Source organism: Arachis ipaensis, chromosome B09 (genome assembly GCF_000816755.2).
Source record: "Arachis ipaensis cultivar K30076 chromosome B09, Araip1.1, whole genome shotgun sequence".
In the NCBI taxonomy this organism is placed as follows: domain Eukaryota; kingdom Viridiplantae; phylum Streptophyta; class Magnoliopsida; order Fabales; family Fabaceae; genus Arachis; species Arachis ipaensis.
In genome coordinates, this window is record NC_029793.2 from 133,584,492 (window position 1) to 133,606,655 (window position 22,164).

The 22,164-nt window shown below is 36.5% G+C and overlaps 2 long non-coding RNA genes across 2 annotated transcripts; both read left to right on the top strand.

The window, feature by feature from the left end:
• Positions 1,083-1,818, top strand: LOC110266258. Its single transcript, XR_002353374.1, has 3 exons — positions 1,083-1,178; positions 1,253-1,330; positions 1,790-1,818. It is a non-coding gene; the product is annotated as an uncharacterized LOC110266258 (long non-coding RNA).
• LOC110266259 lies at positions 12,996-13,408 on the top strand. Its single transcript, XR_002353375.1, has 3 exons — positions 12,996-13,023; positions 13,127-13,233; positions 13,320-13,408. It is a non-coding gene; the product is annotated as an uncharacterized LOC110266259 (long non-coding RNA).

The window sequence follows — 22,164 nt, forward strand, 5'->3', positions numbered from 1 at the left end:
GGATTAGGATTAGGTTAGATCTAGCTTAGAATTTCTTAGATCTATGTTTAATTCATGCTTTGATTTACTTTTCCTTTACAATTTCTAGTTCATCTTCTTCTCCTCTCTCTAATTTTGTATTTCATTATTGTGATTCTCTACCTTTATGTTCATGCACTTTTGTTTCTTCTATTTTTATTTCAATGCAATTTATGTTTTCATTTTCCTTTATTATTCATTTGATTTGTTGTTGTTTAATTTCTTGCAATTGAGTAGTGTAGATTTCCTTTCCTTGCACTTTTTACTATGCTTTCCTTTTATGCATTCCAAGTGTTTGATAAAATGCTTGGTTGGATTTTAGTGTAGATTTTGTTCTTCTTGGCTATGGTAGAGTAATTAGTGACGCTTGAGTTATCTAATTCTTTTGTAGATTGATAATTACAAGTTGCTAATTGATTTGGATACCACTAAAGCTAGTCTTTCCCTTGGGAGTTAGCTAGGACTTGTGGAATCAAGTTGATTCATCCACTTGACTTTCCTCCATGGTTAGAGGTCAACTAAGTAGTAGCAATGGACAATTTGTGATCACAATTGAGGAGGATAACTAGGATAGGACTTCTAATTCTCATAACCTTGCCAAGAGCTTTTCATAGTTGTTAGTTTATTTCTTTTGCAATTTACATTCCTTGTTCCTTAACTCAAAACCCCAAATATACTTCATAGCCAATAACAAGAACATTCGTTTGCAATTCCTAGGGGAGAACGACCCGAGGTTCAATGCTTCGGTTTATAAATTTAGGGGTTTGTACTTGTGACAAACAAATTTTTGTATGAAAGGATTATTGTTGGTTTAGAAACTATACTTTACAACGAGATTTCATTTGTGAATTTCTAAACCGTCAAAAGTCTAATCATCACCCTCCACAAGAGGAAACACAACAAACATCTAATAATGAGTAAGTTAATGAATATTTATTCACCACATGAATCTTGTTCAATGTTTACAGCTTATAAATGGTTTAATTATGGTTCAGTTGAAACCAGAAATGAATTCAATCTGTTCTTGTCTTTGGACTCTCTTCTACTTATTACAACTGCGCTCAAGAAGCTGAAAAGCAGGGTGTTACAGTATCTCTTACGAGTTCTGTAATTCAAGACTTAATGAAAGATGACTATGTGTATGAAGTTTCTAATGAAGAGTAAGTTTCACATAAAAATTCTTTTTATTAATTTTAATGGTTGTTATTGAACTGTTTTCTATTTAATGCAACAGCCCTGCAAAAGAACAAGAACAACAAGCCCAAGAACTAACGGTGCAACAAGAATCAGAACAAGAAGCACCTGTTAACGTGTAAGCATTAAATTCTTTAATATCACTTTTGTTTAATATAATTTTAGTTCACTGTAAGTTTGGGTTTTGGTTCAGTATAAGTTTAGTTTTCAGTTCATTATAATGATTAGTGTAATTTCTGTTAAATATCATTATTAAATATGATAATAGTTTGGGATAATTATAGAAATCTTTACTGTTTAATGCTACAGCCCTGCAAAAGAACAAGAACAACAAGCCCAAGAACCACCGGTGCAACAAGAATCAGAACAAGAAGCATTGTTAATGTGTGAGCATTAAATTCTTTAATATCACTTTTGTTTAATATAATTTCAGTTCACTGTACGTTTAGGTTTTGGTTCAGTATAAGTTTGGTTTTTAGATCACTATAATGATTAGTGTAATTTCTGTTAAATAACATTGTTAAATATGAAAATAGTTTGGGATAATTATAGAAATGTTTACTGTTTAATGAAGCAGACCTCTGGAACAGCCCTGTGAAGAACCAATAGAGCAACAATCTAAACAAGAAGCACCTATTGATGTGTAAGTTTTACTGCTTATATAAATATCGATAATGTTTACTGCTTATACATGGTTTAATTATGGTTCGGTTGAAACCAGAAATGAATTCAATGTATTGTTGTCTTTGGACTCTCTTCTGTTTCTTATAGCTGCCCTCCAGAACCCAACAAGCAGGGTGTTACGAGGTCTATTACAAGCTCTGTTATTGAACAGTTTTTCAAGGATGCCGATGTCTACCAAGTTTTTGATGAAGAACAATCCAAAGAACTTCCGGTGGAACGGCAATCAGAAAGAAAAACTCTAATCTTGTCATCATTTGACAGGTATGTTACTTGCTTTTCCTTAATATCATTTTTGTTTAATATCATTTCGGTTCACTGTTAGTTTGGATTTGGGTTCACTACTTGTTTGGATTTCAGTTTAATATATTGATTAAATATCATTTTTGTTTAGTATCATTGTTAAATATCTATCATCCTGCAGTGCTGCTCAACCTAGGGAAAGGGAAGATGAAAGGCCTTCCTTTAGCCTTGGGATAAGTCCACCAGCATCTCAACCAACTCAGCCCTCTCAAAAGAGTGATTCACAGCCTGGCAGGGCGGTGATAGACGCTGGAGTGGAAGCAGCATTAAAATTTGCTAAAGGAACATCTTCAGAACCAACCTTATGATGAAAGAAAATTACTTATCGGTAAAGAATTTCACAAATGAAATCTCGTTGCAAGTATAGTTCTAAACCAACAAACAATTCCTTAATCAAAAATTTTATTTGTCACAAGTACAAACCCCAATAAAAATATAAACCGAAGTATTTAAACCTCGGATCATCTCTCAAAGGAATTGCATGGAAGTGTTCTTATTATTGGTTATGGAACAAGTATCTGGGGTTTTATGATAAGGGACATGAGAAATAAATGGCAAGAAAGTAAAAGAAACTCAAATAGTAAAAAGGTCTTTTCATGGGTTGATGGTTAAGGATCTTTATCCTTGTTACTAACCACAACATGATAATTGTAAGGATCAATCTCATTAAGTCATCCTCTAACAAGTGAAGAAAAGTCAAATGAGCTACACCAATCCTAATCCATAAGTCCTAGCCACTCACTAATTGAACTTAGTGGAAGCTAGTGTCAATGGACACCAATTATCAAGACTTGGACATTAGCAACTTAATTTCACCTAAGTTACCATCCCAAGCCAAGAACACAAAAATCTACTATAACATCCTTCCAAGCATTTTGTCAAACACTTAGAAGGCATAAAAGGAAAGTAAAATAAGATTGCAAGAAATATAAATCTATAACTACCAATTGCAAGAAATCAACAACAACAATTCAAATCAACAATAAAAGAAATCAAACATAAATTGCATTAAAGAGAAGTAGAAGAAACAAGAGTCCATCAATAACAAAGTAAACAAATACAAGAAGTAAACTACTAAACTAGGAAAGCAAAGGTAAAAGAACAAGAATTTGTAAAGGAGAAGTAAATCAAAGCATGAATTAAACCTAGATCTAAGAAATCCTAATCTACATCTAACCTAATTCTAGAGAGAAGAGAGAGCTTCTCTCTCTAGAAACTAACTAAAGCATGATGAAAACTCTACTATGTGCTTCCCCCCTTTGACTCCTCTTGATTTCTGCATGTAATAGGCTCATAAATGAGTTAGATTTGGGCCTGGGAAGCTCAGAAATTGCCCCCAACATTTTCACTTTAATGAGGTCATGTGCGAGCTGCGACGCGTACGCATGGGTCATGCGTACGCGTCGATTGGCATTTTTACTTCCCATGCGTATATGGTGCACGAAATTGTGATCATCAACAATGGCGCCAAAGACTTGGTGCTCTCAAACGTGAATCACACTTTGTCACAACTTCGCACAACTAACCAGCAAGTGCATTGGGTCGTCCAAGTAATAAACCTTACGTGAGTAAGGGTCGATCCCACGGAGATTGTCGGCCTGAAGCAAGCTATGGTCACCTTGTAAATCTCAGTCAGGCAGATTCAAATGGTTATGGTGAATTGATAATAAAAACATAATTAAAATATAAACTAAAGATAGAGATACTTATGTAATTCATTGGTGAGAATTTCAGATAAGCGTATAGAGATGTTTTTGTTCCTCCTGAACCTCTGCTTTCCTACTGTCTTCATCCAATCATTCATACTCCCTTCCATGGCAAGCTGTATGTTGAGCATCACCGTTGTCAATGGCTACATCCCGTCCTCTCTGTGAAAATGGTCCAATGCGCTGTCACTGCATGGCTAATCATCTGTCGATTCTCGATCATACTAGAATAGGATTTACTATCCTTTTGTGTCTGTCACTATGCCCAGCACTCGCAAGTTTGAAGCTCGTCACAGCCATCCCTTCCCAGATCCTACTCGGAATACCACAGACAAGGTTTAGACTTTCCGGATCTCAGGAATGGCCGTCCATGGGTTCTAACTTATACCACGAAGACTCTAATATCTCGGACTCGGTCCCCTGTATTAGATATCTAAGAGATATTCATTCTAGCTTGTTTGCATGTAGAACGGAAGTGTTTGTCAGGCACGCGTTCGTAAGTGAGAATGATGATGAGCGTCACATAATCATCACATTCATCATGTTCTTGGGTGCGAATGAACATCTTAGAATAGGAATAAGCTTGAATTGAATAGAAAAACAATAGTACTTTGCATTAATTCATGAGGAACAACAGAGCTCCACACCTTAATCTATGGTGTGTAAAAACTCTACCGTTGAAAACACATAAGTGATAATGGAGTTCATTGGTCTCGGCCCCAGAGGGGAACCGGAGTAACCAAGACTTCTAATACAATAATAAAAAGTCCTATTTATACTAAACTAGTTACTAGGATTTACAGAAATGAGTAAATGATGCAGAAATCCACTTCTGGGGCCCACTTGGTGTGTGCTTGGGCTGAGCATTGAGCTTTACACGTGTAGAGGCTTCTCTTGGAGTTGAACGCCAGTTTGTAACCTGTTTCTGGCGTTTAACTCCACTTTGCAACCTGTTTCTGGCGTTTAACTCTAGAATGCAACATGGAACTGGCGTTGAATGCCAGTTTGCGTCATCTAAACTCAAGCAAAGTATGAACTATTATATATTGCTGAAAAGCCCTGGATGTCTACTTTCCAACGCAATTGAGAGCGCGCCATTTGTAGTTCTGTAGCTCCAAAAAATCCACTTTGAGTGCAGGGAGGTCAGAATCCAACAGCATCTGCAGTCCTTCTTCAACCTCTGAATCTGATTTTTGCTCAAGTCCCTCAATTTTAGCCAGAAAATACCTGAAATCACAGAAAAACACACAAACTCATAGTAAAGTCCAGTAATGTGATTTTTATTTAAAAACTAATAAAAATATACTAAAAACTAACTAAATTATACTAAAAACTATGTAAAAACAATGCCAAAAAGCGTATAAATTATCCGCTCATCAGTATGCGTCATATCACGTGTACGCGTCGACATGCGACTTCACATTCACCCGTGCGCATCGTACCACGTGTGCACGTCGATGAATGCACTCCAAATCCTTAATTTTCCATGAGTTCTCCACTTTGCATGCTTTTCTCTTCACTCCTTTGATCGATTCCTAGCCTTTTCAATCTAAATTCACTAACAAATACATCAAGTCATCTAGTGGAATCAAAGGTGAATTAAAATTAGCAAATTAAAGGCCTAAAAAGCATGTTTTCACTCTTAAGCACAAATTAGGAGAAAATTATAAAACCATGCTATTTCATTGAATAAGTGTGAGAAAAGGTGATCAAATCCCCTAAATTAATCACAAAATGCACCACGAAATAGTGGTGCATCAAATCTCCCCACACTTAAACCATAGCATGTCCTCATGCTAAACCAAGAAAGAGACAAAGGGTACTATCATTTATTCAATGTAAACTACCTAAATGTAACCTATCTATATGCAACTATCTAAATGAATGCAATTGTTTGGTCAAAACAAATTAACTTTCAAGAACACATATATAAGCATAAGGATTAAAGATATTAACAACTAAGTCAAACCACAATTGAATTGAGTTATTAAAGGTTTTACAAACTTGCAAGAAGAGTGATGATCATGGTGAAAACATGTAATTGAGCAATCAAACCCTCACCAGATGTGTATCCGCTCTAATCACTCAAGTGTATAGGATTGATTCACTCAATTCTCCCCTAATCATGCTTTTCAAGATTTGTTTTTCATCTAACAATCAAAAATTATTTTATGCATGCATACAAATATCATGAGGACTTATCCACAAGGTTATAATGGGGCTAGGATCAAGGTAAGGATGCATATGGTCAAGTGGACTTGAAATTTGAATCTTGGATTAACCTAAACTTCCCACCTAACCTATATAACAACCTATACAATTCTAAACAAACCTAACTTTTCATTCTTCACTTTTTCACACACTCATGCATTCTTTTCTTGATCACAACTCATATGCATTGATTATTATTAGACTTCACTTTGGGGCATTTTGTCCCCTTTTTATTGCTTTTCTTTTTCTTTCTTTTTCTATTTTTTTTCTTTTTTGATATATTTTTTTTCTTTTTATTTTCTCATTTTTTTTCTTTTTGAACTAAAATATACACAAGAGCATCAATGCATATGGTTTTACATTTAATTAACACATGAGTATGTACCCAATTCCCAATGTTTTCAATAGAAATACAAAACTACACCTTTATCTCAACCAATGTCCCAAGTTTCCCCACACTTGAATGATACACACACTCATCACTAGCCTAAGCTAATCAAAGATCCAAATAAAGGACATTTATTATTTTTCGCTTTAAGGCTTGTAATGTGCTAAAATTAAATAACAAAGTGGGTTAATCGTAGGCTCAAAGTTGGCTAACAATGGAAGATGAAAGGTAAGCCATTTGGGTAAGTGAGTTAAATGAAACAATGGCCTGAATCATATAAATGCATATATACATGGAATAATGGACATAAAGAGTCAAACAAATCAAAGATTACAATCATAGAAAGAGAATAATGCACACAAGAATGAAAATAAGTGGTTATAAAATGTAACCACACAATTAAGCTCAAATCTCACTTGCTTGTGTTCTTAGCTCAAAAACATGATCCACAATGCATAATTCAAGCAAGTTCAATGAAAAATTTTTACTCAAATCAATTGGGGTACCCTATAGATAAATTTCTTGAAACATTTCATTATTTTGACTAAGCTTATTATGTATATATATGCTAAATAAGAAAATGCAACAAAAAATCCTAAAAGACCTAAGAATGAAATGCACAAGTGTTGGGATTAGAAATTTGTCACCCAAAAGCGCCGACTGGTCGGACGACCTCCCCACACTTAAAAGTTTGCACCGTCCTCGGTGCATTCAAAGATGAGCAAGGGGGTATGGCGACTTGCCGAGTTGCCACCTTCAGCTAGTAGGTCAACCGGCTACTGCCTGTTCTTTCTTCCGCTTCCATTTTAGCTTATAATGACTCATCCTGAAAATAGGAGACAGGATAGTAAGAAAAGTAAATGCAAAAGCAAGGAAGCATACATTGCTAGAATGAGGTAAATCACTAGAATGAAGTGAGTGAATCAATGTGCGACATGGATAAAGGTAAGTGTGCATTCTAAGTTGTGCACAGTTTAGAACACACACACTAACATAAAAACTATATCACAGTTACACAAGAAAGGAACATGCATTTCACTCGTTCTAGTGTGCTTGAGATGCTCTAAACTTGTGGGGTATGACAACCAAACAAGCAATAAAGAAGCATGAAAGCATTCAAGCCAAAAACATATGGATGCGTATGATCAAGAAACACAATGCATTAAGATAAATACACAACATCCATCAAGAAATTGCCTAATCAAAGAAAAGGGTTCAAATCACATGGTGGCCAAATCATGCAATTCAAAAAGATTTAGGAAGCTTGAGGGCAATTCTCATGTACTTGGTGTTCACAAAGGTTAAGCATGAAAAATTCAAAACCAAGTAATAAAGTATAACCTCAACAAGAGAATCCAACAATGAATATCCAAAAACAATTATGCTAAAATAGCAATCAGTTAATAATAAGCAGTAATAAACAGAAAACAATATTAATAATCCAACACTTATTATGAAAAATAGAAAATTGATGAAAATTAAACTAACTAAACAACCAACTATCTAAAAGGAATGGTTATAAATGGTGTTTGGTAGTGTTGGATGATGGGTAAGAGAAGGGAAGAAGAGAAGAGAAGAGAGAAGAAGGAAAGAAATGCAAAGAAGATGAGAAAAGAAGAGTAGTGAAATAGGGCGATCAACGCGTACGCGTCATGTCACGCGTGCGCGTGGAGTGGTGAAATGGGAGCGACGCGTACGCGTGTGTCACGCGTACGCATGATGGGTTATTCAGAGAGGCGACGCATACGCGTGAGGTGACGCGTACGCGTGGGTAGGCTTGTGCCTCGCGCACAAAGTTGGCATAAAGTAGGCATAACTCTCTAGATTTGGAATAGAGGTGGAAATTCTGAATCCACGCGTACGCGTGGGTGACGCATGCGCATGGATGGTCGAAAAGCTATGGGCCATGCGTACACGTGGGTGACGCGTACGCGTGGATGGTGCTCTGTTTTTCAAAATTTTTCCACGTTTTTGCATTAAACCAAGCATTCCAAACCCTCCAAACAGCTACCAAAACACCATAAAACCTTATTTAACATACCAAACTACCACATAAACTCAACAAACCAATCTAAACATGAAATTAAACTAATTTTACCAATATCTACAAAAAGGAAAAAATAAAAAGAGTTTACCATGGTGGGGTGTCTCCCACCTAGCACTTTTATTTATTGTCCTTAAGTTGGACTTATGGGGAGCTCCTCATCAAGGTGGCTTGTGCTTGAAACCATCTTTGAACATCCACCAATGCTTGAGTCTCCAATAAGCTCCATTCTTCAAATTTAATACCTCCAAGCCTTGATGGAGTTTCGCACAAGCTAAGGGCTCCCAAAATTGATCCACATGTATTCTCGGATCCCATATCTTGGTTCTACACCCGTCTTTAAATTGATCATCATTAGTCCATCCGGGTGGCAAGCACAATGAATTCTCAATGAAGTGCCAAATTCTCCTTCTAGACCCACCTAGTTAAACACTAGTCCAACCTTTGCATCTCATCCTTGATGTATCAATCAAAATGAGCCTTGATTTGCAACGCCAACCATGAAACATACTTCTTTTGCGCTTCATCCCACAAAGTTTCTTAAGTTGACCATCCGTTTCAAGCAAGCCATATTCAAGTGGGACAATAAAGCAAATAGAGATAACTTTTATCGACTCAAATGAAGAAGTAGATGACAACCTAGGTAAAGAAGCTTCCAAGGGTCTTGACAAAGCGTATTCAACTCCCGTCCTTCTTTTTCTAAGGACCTCCACCTCTTCACAAGATTTCTCAATTTCAATCATTTGTTCGTCAATTTCATCCAACTCTTCTCCATCACTCAAATCATAAATGGGAGGATGAGAGAAATCTACCTCCACATTGCTTTCTATTTCACCGGGAGAAGGTTCTTCAAGTTCAAAGGATTCATCACCAAGAAGGTTTGATGCTTGATCTTCATTGCCATTGGAACTCAATTCTTGCTCTATCCCGTCTAATTCTTCATATGGAATATGCCTTGGAGGTTGTGCACTTTCCTCCTCAACATCAAATTCAATCTTCTTAGAGGGGTTTTCTTTGGCTTTAGATTCCCATGGGGGTTCTGCATCTCCTATGTCTTCAACCACTTCTTCCTCTTCTTTAATAATCATAGGTTCCTCCAATTATTCTAACACAAAGCAACATTCCTCATTTTTCACCGGAGTTTCTAATCTCTCCTTCATGCTATACTCTTCAAATGATTCTCCACATGTGGCCATGGGAGTGCTTTAAGTGCTCAAGCATTGGGAGGCTAATCGATTCACCACCTCGTTCAAGGCAGTCGTAAATTCTAGTACCTCCCTTTGCATCTTTTCTTGCCCTTGAAGTAGCAAAGTGAGAGAATCATCCATTGGGACTTGGGATAGATAGGAGGGTTCATTATTTTGGAGAAATGATTTATAATAGAAAGGTGGTTCTTCTGGGTAAGGGTATGAAGGTGGTATGTATGGAATTTGTGGTCCTTGGGAGTATTGATATTGGAATTGTGGTGGCTCTACGAATTTTCTCTCATAAAGGTCACAAGGATGAGGTAAAGGTGATTGGTTATATGATGGATGAGGGTCATAGGAAGGTATTTGGTAGAAAGGGGCTTGTGAGTATGGTTGAGGACTATGTTGAGGATGAGGCTCATAGGCATGTGGTAGTGGTTGTTGACAAGTACAATGAAGACTACCACATCCACTAGATTGATATGCATAAGGAGTGGAATTATACCTATACGAAACTGGAGGAGGTTATTGCCAAGAAGATTGAGCATATGCTTGAGGCTCCTCCCACCTTTGATTGTTCTATCCTTGATGCACATTCTCATTATAATCTCTATTTCCTACAACATAGCTTGAACCAAAATCATAGCCAAAAGGATGAGAATTCATAATAGCAAGAGCAAACGAAAACAAAATCAAATAAGAAACAAGAAAGCTAAATCCTAAAACTAGCAAAGACTAACAAAGAGACAAAAGGCAAACATATTCACATATACACACATATACAATAACCAATAACAAGGCACACATTTATAATTCCCCGGCAACGGCGCCATTTTGATGAAAAATTGTGTGTCGGTAAAGAATTTCACAAAGAAAATCTCGTTGCAAGTATAGTTCTAAACCAACAAACAATTCCTCAATCAAAAATTTTGTTTGTCACAAGTACAAACCCCAATAAAAATATAAACCGAAGTATTTAAACCTCGGGTCGTCTCTCAAAGGAATTGTAGGAAAGTGTTCTTGTTATTGGTTATGGGACAAGTATTTGGGGTTTTGTGATAAGGGACATGAGAAATAAATGGCAAGAAAGTAAAAGAAACTCAAATAGTAAAAAGTTCTTGGCAAGGGTTGATGGTTAAGGATCTTTATCCTTGTTACTAACCACAACATGATAATTGTAAGGATCAATCTCACTAAGTCATCCTCTAACAAGTGAAGGAAAGTCAAATGAGCTACACCAATCCTAATCCATAAGTCCTAGCCACTTACTAATTGAACTTAGTAGAAGCTAGTGTCAATGGACACCAATTATCAAGACTTGGACATTAGCAACTCAATTTCACCTAAGTTACCATCCCAAGCCAAGAACACAAAAATCTACTCTAACATCCTTCCAAGCATTTTGTCAAATACTTGGAAAGCATAAAAGGAAAGTAAAATAAGATTGCAAGAAATATAAATCTATAACTACCAATTGCAAGAAATCAACAACAACAATTCAAATCAACAATAAAAGAAATCAAACATAAATTGCATTAAAGAGAAGTAGAAGAAACAAGAGTGCATCAACAACAAAGTAAACAAATACATGAAGTAAACTACTAAACTAGGAAAACAAAGGTAAAGGAACAAGAATTTGTAAAGGAGAAGTAAATCAAAACATGAATTAAACCTAGATTTAAGAAATCATAATCTACATCTAACCTAATTCTAGAGAGAAAAGAGGGCTTCTCTCTCTAGAAACTAACTAAAGCATGATGAAAACTCTACTATGTGCTTCCCCCCTTTGACTCCTCTTAATTTCTGCATGTAATAGGCTCAGAAATGAGTTGGATTTGGGCCTGGGAAGCCCAGAAATCGCACCCAGCATTTTCACTTTAATGAGGTCACGTGCGAGCTGCGACGCGTACGCATGGGTCATGCGTACGCGTCGATTGGCATTTTTACTTCCCACGTGTACGCGTCATGTCACGCGTATGCGTCGCGATGCGACTTCACATTCACGTGTGCACGTCGTACCACGCGTGCGCGTTGATGAATGCACTCCAAATCCTTGATTTTCCATGAGTTCTCCACTTTGCATGCTTTTCTCTTCACTCCTTTGATCCATTCCTAGCCTTTTTAACCTGAATTCACTAACAAATATATCAAGGCATCTAGTGGAATCAAAGGTGAATTAAAATGATCAAATTAAAGGCCTAAAAAGCATGTTTTCACTCTTAAGCACAAATTAGGAGAAAATTACAAAACTATACTATTTCATTGAATAAGTGTGAGAAAAGGTGATAAAATCCCCTAAATTAAGCACAAATAGCACCACGAAATAGTGGTGCATCACCTTACCAGCGGCTCAAGTTTACAAAACCCCTCAGAAAAAGACAAAAATCACGAACGAGCTGATTGAAAAGTGTTATCATTGGATGACACATGTAAAACAGACAAAAGATTGTACCAATGAATATGAACCATTATTTGTCTTGAAACATGAGGGACTCTACGAGGGATTAAGAGAATATTTCACGTCTCTAAAGCCCGAAGAACAAGTGCATGCCGTGGTAAAATCCTTTGCCAATTGCGTTAACATTAATGATTTTTTTAAACACTCTTATATAGTATGTCTCATAAATTTTCATCTTGTAGGTGGTTAGTATACACAGCTTGATTCTCAATGAAATAAAAACTAAACAGTATCAAGAACAAATATACATTGTGTCGATGGATATTGTGGTAAGTAAATTTCTTATTCATTGGTTATTACTTTTCGGTTCAGTGAGAATGTTAATATTAGTTCACCTGATTCTTATGTCTTCTTTTGAGTACTTTTGGATTAAGAAAACTTTTCTCTTGAAGATTGAATATTTTTCACATTTTATTCAGCATATGATTTTTGTTCGGTTTGGTGAAATATGATTTAACTGATGTTGATTTTGCAGAATTTTATCGTGGGAACATATGGCGACAAGTACTATGATAAGAGCACAAAAAAGTCCACAATTTTAATATTCAGCAGTATGACCACTACTGGCAGTTTATTGACAAAAGAAAACTTGCACCCATCCATTTATAAGTTGTAATATTTAAAATTCTTTGATAATTCTCTTGTTTGCTATTGTTTCCACTAAAATATTCTATAATTTTTCGAAACTTCTGCTATTTGTCCCAATTTGCAATGGAGGGCATTGGTGGTTGTGGATTTCTGATGTAAAAAATAAGAAATTCTATGTCCTTGACCCTATCAACAAGAAGCTAGAAGAAATACCTTATTCGAGAAAGGAAATAAACAAATTTGTTGTAAGTTATTTTCTTGTAAATTATTGAAATTATTCTGTACATGAGAGGAGTTTGGTTCACTGTTATTGGTTTTGTTTATTTACTTTTTTTTTGTCTCTTTCAGAGTTTAATAATTTCCCAGATGAGGGTGTACGCTGGGGCGGAACCCTTAATAGACGATGCACTGGGAGAGGAAGCAGAGTATATCCCATTGAATGGTCAACGTACAAAGTAAGAATCTTTCTCTTCTATAGTGTTATTTTTAATGTGTTTTATTCTATATACTAATGATCGTATTATACTCAATTCTTGCTTAGCTATGATTGTGGAATATTCGTAATGAAATGGCTGGAAATAATAGATCCACAAAAAATAAAGAGCGGCAAGAGATATAAATATAAAGCTTAGACACAAGTAAGTACTTTCTAAATTAATAAACTTCTTTCTTTTCTTATTTCATTAAGTTAAATTGATATTATAACTAGAGCTTTGAAGTTGGTTGTTACTCTGTTCAATAGTTATTTTCCATGCAGAAAATACTATTTTTGTTGATTGAAAATTGATCACCATTTATTCACCACATATAAAATTTTCGGTTCGGTAGCTCATATAATTTTGATTCACCAAGTGAATGTTTTTCAGTTCGGTGGCTCTTATAATTTTAATTCACTAAGTGAATGTTTTTCGGTTCGGTGGCCTCCTTTTAATTTGTTTAGGTTTAGGGTTACTGTGATTCCATTTTTACAGCATAACTAGGGCTTTGAATTAAATTTGTTGTTATTTAATGTGGTTTTGATTTACTTGATATTTAATGTGTTCAAGATGTAGGGTTATTGTGATTGCATTTTTACAGTATGATTAAGGCTTTGAATAATATTGTTCTTTTTTTTTTATGTAACTAATTCATTTCAATTGAAATGCAGAAAGAAATTAATGAATCCAGATACCAATATGGTCCACATTTTCTGTTTCATGAAATGAACAAAATGAGAGACCAAGTAATTTCGGAATCTGAAGCAATAAGACTCACCAAGCCATCTGCTTTCCTCTCCAGCCCTTATTGTAAATACACATCTGGGGATTTAGATAGCAAATAGCATATACTAGTTGTAATTAACAATATTTTGTTTAACTTGTTTAAAGAGCAAAAAATGCATACTTCAAATGTATCTATGTCAATGTATGTATCAAACAATGCAAACAATGCTTCTTTCAAATGTATATATGTCAATGTTAATGTATATATCTATTCTTAATATTTATATATCTGTTGGAACTGTGTGGCTGCTGTTTTATTCCAGGTTCTCAGTGATTGCAATCACTGTATTTACGAATACATTTATAATCCAAAAGAACACAGTGAACCGAAATTAATACATTGGGCGAACCGAAAAGGTAGAAACACACTGAACCCCTAAACCCTGAACCCTGAACCCTAAACACTAAATTCCTAAACCCTAACACCTAAAACCTAAACCCTAAAACACTGAACAATGGACCCTGAACCCATAAAGCCTAAATCCCTAAAACCCTAAAGCCTAAATCCTGAACCCTAAACCCTGAACCCGAACCTTGAACTCTGAACCTAAACCTTGAACACTAAACTATGAACCCTAAATGTTAAACCCTAAACCCTAAATCCTTAGAACCCTGAACCCTGAACCCTAGACCCCTAAACCCTGAACCCTTAATCCTGAACCCTAAACCCTCAGTCATGAAAGAGGTGAACCGAAATTAATACACGGGGCGAATCGAAATTTTGAAACACATTGAACCCTTAAACCCTGAACCCTAAACACTAAATCCATAAACCCTAAACCCTAAAACACTGAACAATGAACCCTGAACCCAAAACCCTAAATCCCTAAAATCCTGAACCCTAAACCCTGAACCCGAACCTTGAACTCTGAACTTGAACCCTTAACACTGAACTCTGAACCCTAAATCCTAAACCCTTAGAACCCTGAACCCTAAACCCTAGACCCCTAAACCCTGAACCCTTAATCCTGAACCCTAAACCCCTCAACCATGAAAGCGGTGAACCGAAATTAATACATGGAGAGAACCAAAAATTTGAAACACATTGAACCCCTAAATAATGAACCCTGAACCCATAAACCCTAAATCCCAAATTGACCCACGCCTAGATAAATTTACCCGCCTCCAACGTCACTAAAATAAACGTGACTTCCACGCGCTTCATTATAAAAAAAAAAAACAAAATTCTTCTTCAAAATGCACAAAACCTATCCTTCTCTTCAAATCTCTCTCAAAATCACTCAAATTTCAATCACATTCTCTGCGAAAACCACTACTGCAGAAGAATAGCGAGAAGATTTGGCAACGAACAACCACAAAAGAACGAAAACAATAACAGAGACTACCAAAGGTATGAGAAAACTACCGTTGACTTGAAATCTTGCAATGTCACGTTTCTCCTAGTTGCATTTTAGGTTTCCTGGATTGATTTGCTTCGTTTAGAAAGTCAAACTATTATGAATGTATTTTTACAGTATAACTAGGGCTTGGAATGAAATTTGTTGTTGTTTACATTCAGTTCAGTGGATAGTGTAACTAGGGCTTTGAAATTGGTTGTTACTCTGTTCAGTACTTCTTTTGCATGGAGAAATACTATCATTTAGCAATATTGTTCAAGAATATGAGTCAGGAAAAGAAAGCTATAGTTGAAGAAATGGGATTCGGTGCCCTGACACATGTCCCAGAAATGAAGGTATCTCACGCCCTCTTAAGAGAATTGATTAATTGCTATGATGAGTATCATGGTTGCCTAAAAACTCTCCATGAAAAAATATACATAACACCTGCCAAGGTAGCAGCTGCGCTGGGGATAAGCCACGACAGTAATACACTTTCCACTTCTTGCTTATTTTCGGTTCATTGCTCACTTAAATTTTGGTTCATTGCTCTCTTTAAATTCGGTTCATTGCTACCTTTAATTTCGGTTCATTGGTATGTAAAAAATTAAATTGAACCTTTTTGGCTCATTTGTTGCTATTAAAATATTGTAGGGGATCATTTTCCTAAAAAGGTTGACAATCGCAAACTGAATGAGGAAGACAAGGCAATATTTGACAGCCTCAAATGTGTTACATTGGCAACTTTGACAAAGTCTATCCTAAATATGAGTGTTGAAGGCGAGAAAAACCGGCAAAAATTCCGCAGGACTTTTGTCGTCTTCATACAGAAGTGCTTCTTGCTGCGGACGACGGTAAGCATGGCCTCCGCAATCCATAAGCCGCCTATCTTTTGTGTGGACTGTAAGACCCAGAACTTTTGAAAAATCTTATTATGATCAAGTCTCAAATCATACGGTTATTTATAGCCTTAATTTCGGAAATCATTTTATTAAAGATAATTAAGGCAAGTTTTGATTTATGGGATTTGAGATAAGTTATGATTATTATCCAATTTCACAATTATTGGATTATTTTCTATATTCAGAGTATAAAGTTGGTAGTTGTGAAATAATAAGGATTTTTATATGATTTGAATTAAATAATTAATATTTTCAATATTAATACTGCTACTTTGGAAAATAAAGGATTTAATTATATTACTCCTAATTATTTGATTTAGATATTTTATTGAAAATAATTTGTGAAATTGGTGAGAAAATAGTATTTTCTATACATAATTAGTGTTGGATTTAAATTGGGTTTCAATTACTATATTACCCTTACTTTTATTTGAAATTACAAAACTTGGTCTCAATAAGATAAGAATGGTGTTTCCAAAACGCACAATTGATACCATGGTGAAAATTTGGTGCATTACTTAATCATAATATGTTGATACACACTACACGGTTAACACACTATGAAATTACAAAAGTAACCCTAATCCTAATTTTTGAAAATGAAACCCTAACCCTGAAAACCCTAACCCGGCCCATTTCCCCCACAACCCAACATCTGCAGCCTCTCCTTCCCAATCAACACGCACAACTTCCCTCACCCAGCAGCAAGCAATACACTTCCCCCCTTTTCTCCAACGGAATGCAACACATACACAAAACTATGAAAGAAATATAAAACAGAAGGGGGAGTGGGGTAAGGAATCCACGGAGAAGGAAGGAAGAGGGGAAGGGGGGAGCGTCGCCGTCGCCGGCTCGTCTAGCTGCCGCCCTGCCGCCGTCATCCTCACAGGCATGAAGGAAGCCCCTTGCTGCAACTGCTACCCGTGAAGCCTCCGCCGTCGCGGGTCAGAACCCAGGCGAGAGAGAAGGTCGCGATGGAGGAGGGAACCGCGCCCTTCAGCCGCTCTCTGTGAAGCCTGGGTCACCGTTCTGCCTCGCCATCGCCACTGAAGCTGCACCCAGCCCAGCCGCGCCGCCGTCCCTGCGCCTTGGGAGCCTTGTCGCCGCTCATGGGGTGCGCCAGTAAGCCTCTGCCGCCGGAAAACACCACTGCCGTCACCGGAAGGCTTTGTCGGTATGGATTTTTAAGCTGGTTCTCCTTTTCTATTGAGCTTCTGGGAACTTCATTGTCACTACATGTTGTTCAGGTCCCTGCTGCCGCTTGAGGTGGCTGTCGGGCTACCGCCGAACCGGTTCGGAGACCGTTCCTATTCGGTTCAGCCATTCTCCCTCGGTCTTGGTAAGCATTTTGGTTCGAGGAGCCTTTTGTCGCTGTTCTGATAATTTTGGCTGAGGCGTTGTAGCGTTATTTGTCACAGGGTTGTATATCGATGCTTGCGTGTCGTGCTCGGAGTTTGCGGCTGCTTCGTTTTGCTAGTTCAAGTCGTGGCTGCTGAGAAAGCAAGTGGAACCGAGTTGTTGGTTGCCGTCAATTCGGGTTGAGGCGGAAAGGACTCAGTGAGGTGTTTGGGCTGTAGTTTCGCGTGTCGAGGTAGGGGCGCTTTCCAAAAACTATGTTTTGTGTATTGGAATTATTACATATGGATACTGGTGCGAGATATTGTGTATTTGGTGATTGTATCTGCCTTTTGTATTATTTGATTGACTCGAATGACTATGGATGTTGGTTTGGCTGAATTGTTGTGTAGCTTTGTGAAATGTAATGTATGAAGTTGATTCTTTAAAGATTTGAAATATGAGTTTAATTCGTTGAGGATTAGTTTGAACTGAGTCAATTATTTTGATGATGTGAAAGATAGAATACTCTTGAAATTCAGCCTGGGTTGCTTTAATTGATTTGGTTTTGATAAATGATTTATTGCTAAACCGATTCTTTAAAGCTTTGGAAATGAGTTAAATCGGTTGATATTGAGTTGACTTTGAAATGGTTTTCTTGAGATATGCCACTGAGGCGACTGTTGGATTTAACTTGCTTTGAATTGATTTCTGGTTTGAGCCGTTGAAAAGGAATGAGAAACGGTTTAGTTGGGACCCGAACCGGGTGGCAAAAGTCCAAGTTTTAGGGGAGGTGCTGCCAAAATTTCTACAAAATCCTAGTCTTGTTTGAAAAGTTATTTAAAAAGGATTGGATTTGAGAAGTTGTATTATTTGATTTTTTAAAGCCAAGGATGAAAAGAGTTGAAACTTGATTTCAAAGTGAAGCGATTTGAGAAAAAGTGATTTATGGCTTAAATGCCGGTTTTATGAATTTGATGATATTGGATGGTGGAAGTGCTGTTTTGTTATGGGCCGGAATGGCTGTGTATGATTATGAATATTGGCTGGTTCTGGATTGAACCGTGAGCCGGAATGGCTGTGTATGATATTGATTTATGGCTGATTGCCGAATGAGTTATGGGCCGTATGGCTGACTATGAATTATGAATTTAAGCCGGATGGCTGAGATGGATGTTGATCCATGGCTGGGACTGAATGAATATATGCTTGAGATACCTGGGTAGTAGCAAGGGTTGTGGTTCGTCCCACTTGCTCCAGGTCAGAGACTGTGACTCCTGGGTAGTAGCGGTAGTAGTGGTGATTCCACTCGCTCCAGGTTGAGCTTTTAAAAACCCGCCTGGGTAGTAGCCGCAGTAGTGGTTATTCCACTGGCTCTGGGTTGAGCGGGTAGTAGCAATGGGGTTGTAGCTCAAACCTACTTGCTCCGCGATGGGTGTTTCTGTCCATGGTTAGCTACCAGGACGTGTCGGGTTGGCTATATAACCGACAGATGATATCATCAGCCACTAGGGATAGGCATGCATCATATGCATCTATGTGACATTGTTTGGGTGTGCATATTATACTTGGTTTGCCTATGTCATTAATTGCTAATTTTTCTACTTGCAATAACTGTTTGTTTGTGCTTGCATCTTCCTAATTGTGTTTGCTACTGAGACTCTGTTGGACTGTGGCGATTGGTTGATGGTTGGATTGTTTGGGCCTAGGGCCCTAGTTGGAATGAGATGAACCGATGGTTGATTTCGGTTTTGTGTTTCTGGTTTGGAATAAAATATGAAAGGCTATTTTGTTTCAGCATAGATAAACCGTTTTGAAAGGCTTTTGAGTCTTTGAGAATTGAATGGTTCCTCTTTTAGAAAAGATTTCCGACTTTACTTTCATTGTAAACCGTTGTTTTTGAAAAGAGGCATGAGATGGTTATTAATTACTGGTACGGTTTATCTTCATGTATCCTATTACAGTAATTCCCAAAAACCCTCTATTGAGAACCCTTTCGAGGATGATGTTCTCACCCCCCTACATTTTTCCCCTTTCAGGATATGGGCGCAGAAGTTACGAAGAGCTTATTTAATTGTTGTCGTGATGCTCTGTATTGTTTTAGTTATGGTTTATTGTACTCTCGCCTTTATCTTGCTTGATATAATCTGTAAGAGGGATAGGAATTGTATTGGATTATGTTTGTAATATTACTTATATATATGTATGTATATATATGGATGTATTCTTTATGAGTTTTTTTAAGTTGTATGGTATCTATGGAAGTACGTTATCGAACGAAAGTAATTTTGGGAGCGGTATTGCGGTTTAAAGTTTTAAACAGGCTCATATTTTAGTATTAAATAGTATAACTGTCGTCGTAATGTCCGAGCTATCAGAGTTGCGCAGCCGGAAGCGTGAGCTTTGGTAGTTAGGGTGTTACATTATGGTATCAGAGCAGTCATTCCTGTAGAGCCTGAGGAATGGACCGACTATGCTTCAATTGCATACTCTGAGCGTTTGTCATGTACTAAGTCTTGTCGAATCACGAGAATTAGAGCTTTATGCACATGACGGTCTATTGATTAACGCTGTTAGTCTCGCATTGCATAATTCTTGGTATTAAGTTTGGCCGGCTTAATACTAGTGAATTATGTATATGAAAGCACTGATGGGTTATCATAGATGAAATACGAGTTTTGAGTAAAGCGAATCGCGGGTTTTGGGAACGTTAAAAACTATTTCTCGAGGCTATTCAGTTGTGTGTCTTGAATTCTATTCGAGTCGATCTGTTCTTTTATACCCTAACCTGAAGTTCTTGTTTGCTAATCCTCTTGAAAAGCAGCTTGATTTTTTCAACTCTATTCCCCTATTCATATGTATTCTTGTTCGATCTTAATTGCATATGCTTGTTTGGAATCCTTGTTGCTTCTATCTTCCTCTATTGATTTCTTCTTGATTCAGGTATTCTTTGATATAGCTTTGAACTTGTCTTAATGCGCTGTGACTTTTAACTCCGGGTTCTGAGTTTATTCTTTGAGAAATTGTTGATTCACTTTTTCTCTTATTTGACAGTGAGTACAGCCAATTTTGAGATTTTTATAAAAAGTGTTGTTGATTAGATATATATACTTATCTATATATGAAACTCGAGATTTCTTATACAGTTTAACAATTATTTATTTCTAATACCTCACCTGTACTTTTACTGGTTTGCGGAACTGCATTTACTACAATTTGACTTTCTAGTAATTTTACTATAGTTCTAATGCACATCTTCGTTTGATTATGTATTTGGGGTATTTTTCAAAATTCTGGAAAGAAAGGGAATTTTTCACTCTTATCCCGGTTGAGTTTCATTTGATAAACTTTACTTAATTCATTTTGATTTGAGTTTGATTTAGCATACTACATGGTTTATGCCATTGTTGATATTTTGAAAATGTTGGACTCATAGCTTTCTTCTTAAGAACGAACTCGCTCCTTCTTAAGCTTTTCACCTCTATGAATGTCATACGTGATTATGTTTTTAATTATACCTCTACCTTTTGGGAGCATTACAACCAATCTCAGCTTTCCTTTCTCTGGTGAATCTCATCCTTATATGAGTCAACTTGATTTATTTCAATTTCGTGCATCGTTTATTCTCTCATTGTCTCTACCAGAGAATTTAATCGAAGATTTACCTTTGAGAAATTACTAATGATTGAGTTGTCTTTTCCTATGACTTTTGTATTCTTTTGAATCAATTGGAAGCTTGTTTGATGACTCATGCCTAGTGAATCTTGTTTGGACTACTTTGGTTTAAGATCCTTTCTTGCAAGGCTGGACTCCTTTTTAGTACATCTTAAACTTCTTGAATGTTCTTCTGAGATAGTGATTTTAAGAACACTTTTGGGAGTCTTGTTCTGAACTTTTTAAAGAAGTTTTGAATTCTCTTGTAAGAAGTTTTAAACGGAATTTATTTTCTGTTGCTTGATTTAGATTGAAACCATTGTTCAATTTTGACGAAGTTAATTTAAAGTTGGGATGCACTATTTTAAATGAAGTTTTGAAAATTTTTCTTGTTTAGTGGAAACCGGTTCGTTTGTAATACACCACTTATTTCCTTTACCAAATTGTAAGCAAATTTTTACTTCGGAGTTTCTTTTCTAAAAAGAGTTTAACTTCCTCTTTCGTACTTGCTATAAATGTTATACACGCTTGTTTGAATATGAATTTTTAGAATTTTTGAACAAGCATTTGATTCTCTTTCAAGTTTTATGATTGCTTTTGGTTAGGTTGTGCAACTAATTATCTTTCTAAAATAATTGAGAAAATATTTTAGCTCTTAGCCAAACTTGTGTGAATTTTGTTTTTAAAACTCTACATGATCTATTTCAATATGAAATTGTATTGAAGTAAAGCCACGTTTATGCTTTTGCTACTCTCTTGAAGAATGTTTGTTGCTCAACTTTTCTTCTAGACTGCAAAGTGGTTTTTTCGCAAGTTTTCGATTCTTTTATAAACAATGTATTTGGAAGTATTTTTAATCATGCTCTTAAGTTCTGTGAGTTTTGTCTTGGGTTTGA